Source organism: Maniola hyperantus, chromosome 26 (assembly GCF_902806685.2).
Source record: "Maniola hyperantus chromosome 26, iAphHyp1.2, whole genome shotgun sequence".
Taxonomy (NCBI): Eukaryota; Metazoa; Arthropoda; class Insecta; order Lepidoptera; family Nymphalidae; genus Maniola; species Maniola hyperantus.
The window spans coordinates 2,086,743-2,093,691 of record NC_048561.1 but is presented as its reverse complement, the minus strand read 5'-3'; positions in this window follow the sequence as shown (position 1 = coordinate 2,093,691).

Sequence of the window (6,949 nt, the reverse complement as noted above, 5' to 3'; positions counted from 1 at the left end):
TCCCGCGTTTGTACCTTCACTAAGTTATTATTGCAAGTGTAAGATGGTGACTTTTGACCTTAAGCCATCCTATAGCATCCTACATTAGTAGCTACCATTACTTACCATGCATTATACTAATATTATAAATGCGAAAGTGTGTCTGTCTGTCTGCTAGCTTTTCACGGCTCAACCGTCCAACCGATTTTGACGAAATTTGGTGCAGAAGTAGCTTGCAACCCGGGGAAGGACATTTTTTTTTTTTTTTTTTTTTTCTACCATAAATCACCATTATAAAATGGTAGCTTTATTGCTACTACCATCTAGCCTATGGGCTAATAAGTAATATTATTCTAGCTTAAACTTCTACTTATGATTAATTTTTAAATCTAATTTACAGTCCAGTAACTGTCCTTAGTTTATTCTAACACGTACTTACAGTTCACTATGTTCTTGTGACCTAGAAAAATAAAGTAGCACAAGCACTAATACACAAACGCTGCACTTATGTACTTTTTAACACTAATTCGAACGGCTTGGTTCTTTTGAGCCTCCTTTTGATGTCCATGTTATCTAGAAGCTTCACAGCCTCCAAATTAACATGATGGCGAAGTCGATGTTGGTGAGCTTCTGCGTACTTTTGGATGATTTTGTTAAACAAAATCATCCGGGGAAGGACATAGGCTACTTTTTATCCCGGAAAATTTAAGAGCTCCCACAGGATTTTTAAGAACCTAAATCCACGCGTACGAAGTCACGGACATCAGCTAGTAAATAAATAAGATTGAAATGTCTGTTTGTAAATAACACCTTTTTACTAAATGCATAGTAAAGTAAATACGGTACTTAAATACAATTTGTAAAAAAATATCAGTCTGTCTGTTCCGGCTAATCTCCAAAACAGCTGGACCGATTTTGATGGGACTTTCACTGGCAGCTGAATAAATATGTATATATGAAATGCTATATATTTATATGATGTGTTCTTTGTAAAGAGTGGATATCAAATCCACTAAGGATTTTTCGAAATTCCACCCCTATGTGCGTTAAATGGGGGTTCGAAATTTATGTAGTCCACGCAGACGAAGTCGCGAGCATATATAGTAATAATTATAAAGAGTAAGTACCTTAGGCTATTTTTATTTTAGAAAAATGAAATCATATAATATTTTAACCGCTGAACCAATTTTGACGGGAACAGATATCTTGCCTTCTGAAGACATTTTATCCTAGAAAATCAAAGAGTTCACGACGTTTTAAAAAAAATCTTAATTTGAACCGATCTTAATGCAATTTGGTATCCTAGACATAGCTTGCGACTCGAAGAATTGCCAAAAATCCTGTGTGCCTTGTCTCATTAATATATTTTTTACTAACTGATGCCTAATTGAAATTGTACTGTTTGACATTATATACGAGTATAATTAAGTGACTAAAGTTTTCGATTTCTATTATAAATGTATAATTATGTTAATATTAAATTCAAGCTAAATATTTGCAAACTGTCGGTGACAGTCGATTGTGTTATTGTTAACTTGTTATGCCCACAATTTTGCAAATAAAACATTTATTTATTTATATTTAATATTTAGCCTAAGTTCCACCCAAGCGAAGCCGGAGCGGATCAAGTAGTCAAAAATAAAAGTAAATAAAAAAATGTTTGTTTAACTGTTTATCAGTAAATATGTAAGAATTAAGTGCTTTACTTAGATGTAAATTGGTAACTTTGAAGTTTTGCAATTTTTGCGTAAGCGATTTGAAAGGCAGTTTTTACTTGTTTCCGCCTTTTGCTATTTAGTTATGAATGCGAAAGCGTGTTTGTTTGTCCTTTAATCACGTTCGCAACGGAGCAACGGATCAACACAGCTGTGCTTTCCGGTGCGAGGTCGCCATTCCATGCACCTTGGGACCCCAACGTCTATCGGTTGTACGAACTATGTGCCCTGCCCATTGCCACTTCAGCTTTGCAACCCGTTGAGCTATGTCGGTTACTCTAGTTCTCTTACGGATCTCCTCATTTCCTCATTGATCACGTAGAGAAACTCCGCACATAGCTCTCTCCATCGCCCGCTGAGTGACTCTGAGCTTTCTTATGAGGCCCATAGTTAGCGACCATGTCTCGGATCCATATGTCATCGCTGGCAACACTCACTGTTCGAAGGCTTTGGTCTTCAAGCACTGAGGAATTTTGAACAAGAAGACATCTCGAAGCTTCCTGAACGCTGCCCAACCGAGTTGGAGTCGGCGACTGACCTCTTTCTCGAAATTGGACCTACCCAACTGGATTGTGTGTGTTTTGGCCTCCAAGCATTTAGTATAAGTCCCGCAAATTGCTAATGCGCGTGGCCGCCATTTTAGTGACGTCAGGAAGTTTCGAGCAGATGGTATATTTTACTTAAAAATACGTCAAATGACGTCATTTCGATGTTAATAAGACATGGTTCCAGCGCAATAGCAATTTGCGGGACTTATATTCAATAATATAGTTGGAGTGGAAAAAAATGCATTTTTGTTGCCAGTTTTTTATAGAACAAAATAATACAATACATTATTACAAAATAAATGATATTTAGTTACATTCAACCAAACTTAAGATATTATACGACAATATAGCCAGCTGATCTACTCCGTATCCCGAGCTGAGATATGTAAAGCGTAATTCGGCTTTGCTTAGACTAAAGGATGATTTATGCTAACACGTGGCGGGCGCCGTGCCACGTACGAGGCGCAGACGAGGTACGGATTCAAAACAACACAAATATTATATACTAGCTGATCCCCGCGGCTTCGCCCGCGTAGATTTAGGTTTTTAAAGATCCCGTATAGCCTGTCACTCAGGAATAATGTAGCTTTCTACTGGTGAAAGAATTTTTAAAGTCGGTTCAGTAGTTCCAAAGATTACCCCCTACAAACAAACTAAACGACATTACCTCTTTATATAATAGTATACATGAAGCATAAAGTGCTTCATATAAAATGTTGGTGATATTTAGAATCCGTGCCTCGTCCGTGGCACATCCCGCGCTCGCCACGTGTTGCTATAAATCATCCCTTAGACAGAGTTCAAACGAGACGGATTTATGTCTCTCATAAGAACGCTCTATACATCTCAGAGATAAGAAATACGCCTACTGATCACAAAAAAAAATTAATTTAAATGTGCGTAAAAAACATGTTACATTTTTAAATACAAGGAACAAAAATGTAATAGGAAGGCACTCATGACTACAACGTTTTTTTTTTGTCCTTTTTTTTCTTACTAACAGTAGTAACACTTGCATACAGTACGCAACAGAAATAATGTACATCCACATCCATCCATCCATTCCAATAGGAAGAGGTAGCTGTTTTGTAGAGCATTGTCTCTATCGTTGAGGCCGACAAAACGTCACATAGGCACAAAGCCGAAATGTCATTCTTAAGGCCGATGTACATTATTTCCTGCCAGCTACTGTACAGTAGCTGGCAGGAAATATTGTACATCGACCTTATGAGATGAGATATTGGCTTCGTAAAGCGTTGTCTCTGTCACTCATACCTATGTGACATTTTGTCGGCTTCAACAACAGAGACAACGCTCTACAAAACCGTTATCTCGTTCTAAAGGTCGATGTACAATATTTCCTGTTGAGTACTGTACTAGTTTTATAGTCCGTTTTTCCTTAGTTTTTGTTTTAATTTTATTCAGATACAAGTTAGCCCTTGACTGCAATCACACCTGGTGGTAAGTGATGATGCAGTCTAAGATGGGAGCGGGCTAACCTGGAAGGGGTATGGCAGTTTTTATTAAACCCATGCCCCTTTGGTTTCTATACAGCATCGTACCGGAACGCTAAATCGCATGGCAGCACGGCTTTGCCGGTAGGGTCTAGCCACGGCCGAAGCCTCCCACCAGACAAATCGACAAATATAAATTACTAGATGGTGCCCGCGACTTCGCCCGCATGGATTTCGGTTTTTGAAAATCCCGTGGGGACTCTTTGATTTTCCGGGATAAGGAGTAGCCAATGTCCTTACCCGGGATGCAAGCTATCTCTGTACCAAATTTCATCAAAATCGGTTGAACGGATGGGCCGTGAAAAGCTAGCATACAGACAGACAGACACACTTTCGCATTTATAATATTAGTATGGATGTGAAAGTGTTAATACTGTTAGTGAATGTTTTTAACAATATTTAATAGTATATCTAACCTACCTACTCGATAATTCCATTGGCACGACATGTTGGCACGCTCAGCAGCACGCGCCAAACGGAACGGACTATAATTTCGTTTTTGATAAATCAGTCTTCAATACACATCTTTTTTAGGGTTCCGTACCTCAAAAAAACCGGCCAAGTGCGAGTCAGGCTCGCGCAATGAGGGCTCCGTACTACAGTCGTATTTTTTCGACATGTTGCACGATAATTCAAAAACTATGATGCATAAAAATAAATAAAAATCTGTTTTAGAATGTACAGGTGAAGACCTTTCACATAATACCCCACTTGATATAGTTATCTCACTTCGAAAGTTGAAAATACCAATTATTAGTTCATGACCACAATTTAATTTTTTTTGTGTGATCTAACCCTAAATTCACGGTTTTTAGATTTTTCCCCAAATGTCAGCTATAATATCTACCTACCTTCCAAATTTCATGATTCTAGGTCAACGGGAAGTACCCTGCAGGTTTCTTGACAGACAGACAGACAGACAGACACACAGACAACAAAGTGATCCTATAAGGGTTCCGTTTTTCCATTTGAGGTACGGAACCCTAAAAAGCCAGACAGACACGACAGACAGTTTCTACATAGGAGTGAACCCTAAAAATAAAGTTTCATTTCAGATTGGCCGCGTTGACCGAAATTCGGTCAGAAGGAACATTATGACCGAAAAATGCGTTGCGTTGGTGTGTGCTGCTGGATGCGAAGTCATCTTTAATATACAAAATCTATATACATCAAAATTCATTATATATTTACAAATGTCATTCAAGTTATACTATACAAAATTGTAGAAAATAATATGAAAAACAAAAAACGGCTCATAAGTCCCGCAAATTGCTAATGCGCGTGGCCGTCATTTTAGTGACGTCAGCACTAGACTGAAGTTTCGAGCTGATGGTGTATTTTTATTTCGGCCGACGTCAAAATGACGTCATTTCGTTGTTAATGAGACATGGTTCCAGCGCAATAGCAATTTGCGGGACTTATACACAAAATAATATAATAGAATAGATGTTTTTATTCAAGTAGACTTTTTACAAGCGCTTTCGAATAGTCGGGTAGTTTTAATTTACCACTGGTTTACCACCAGTGACGTGCAGGTCGTAAAGGCATAAATGCACTGCTTACCCCAGTTGTAATGGCTCAATGCATATTTTTCATTATGACCTGCCAGTAAAAGAGGTTTTCACCTAACTAATGCCTACCTGCCACCTAAATAACTTGAAAATACAGGGTGTAACCAGAACGCTAGCAAAAACTTATCGTTATTGTTATACTACCTAAACACAATCCAATACCAATAACCATTTGCCTCATTTTGTAGTTTTAGTGATTTAGTATTTTTCAAACAAGCAATGTATAGCGCGCAAAACACGGGTCAATGCCCCACCTACGACGCGGCATGGACCCCGACTTACGCAACGTTCGTTGACCTCTAGCGTCAGTCAGATGTTTTATTTGCAACTAGTTGCCCCAGCGAACTTCGTACCGCCTAACAGTCGATTCAAATTTTTTAAATTTTTCTCTCCGTAAGAACCATCCCCGTACTTCAAGGAATATTATAAAAAAAGAATTAGCGAAATCGGTTCAGCTGTTCTCGAGATTTGCGATGACCAACACATTTAGCGATTCATTTTTATATTATAGATATAATATATTATAAACTTTAACAAAATTATAGGATTTTTGTATATTTTTTGTACAAATCATCAGTACTATCACCTGTCTTCGTTTTTGCCAGCGTTCTGGTTACACCCTGTATAAACTTGCGAGCAACAGCTTAGAATGTAAGGTGATTAATTAATTGCAAGCAAGTGTACATTGCAGTATAAAATTAAAAAATCAAAATTATCACATACGCAGACGCTTCTAAATTCAGTGGCGTGCACAGGATTTGAAGTCAGGGTATGCATTAGTTAGGTAGGAACCTGTTTACTGGCAGGTCATAATGAAAAATATGCATTGAGCTATTACTGTGGCGGTTGCCACAGTACAAACTAGATGGCGCTGTTCAATCGATGACGTAGTCCCGAACAAATGTACCGCCGACAGTACCTACTCGTACTAACCGAGTGTTCGGCAATCTGGACTATATATAGAAGTTTCAAGATACAACCGTCGGCCCAGCTGGCGCTACCGAGCACAACCAACCGCTCGGTGGGAGATCTCCCCTTTGGTACGGTCGAGCCTGCACACCGCTCCCGTACATTACAACTGGGGTAAGTAGTGCATTTATGCCTCTATACAGTCAGACTATATCAGACTATAAGACAAACTAGCTGATGCCCTCGACTTCATCCGCGTGGAATTAGGTTTCTTATTACCCTTTACCCTTACCCTACCTATACCCTTTAGAGCCTCAATAGCTCAACCGGTATAGGAGTGGAATGAAAACCGAAAGGTCGACGGTTCAAACCCCGCCCGTTGCACTATTGTCGTACCTACTCCTAGCACAAGCCTGACGCTTAATTGGAGAGGAAAGGGGAATATTAGCCATTTAACATGGCTAATATTCTTAAAAAAAAAACCCCTATACCCTTATTATAAATGCGACAGTGTTTGTTTGTTGGTTTGTCCTTCAATCACGTCGCAACGGTGCAACGGATTGACGTGATTTTTTGCATGGGTATAGATAAAGACCTGGAGAGTGACATAGGCTACATTTTATTCCAGAAAATTAAAGATTTCCTACGGGTTTTAAAAAAAATCTAATTCCACGCGAACGAAGTCGCCGGCATCAGCTAGTTAGATAATATGT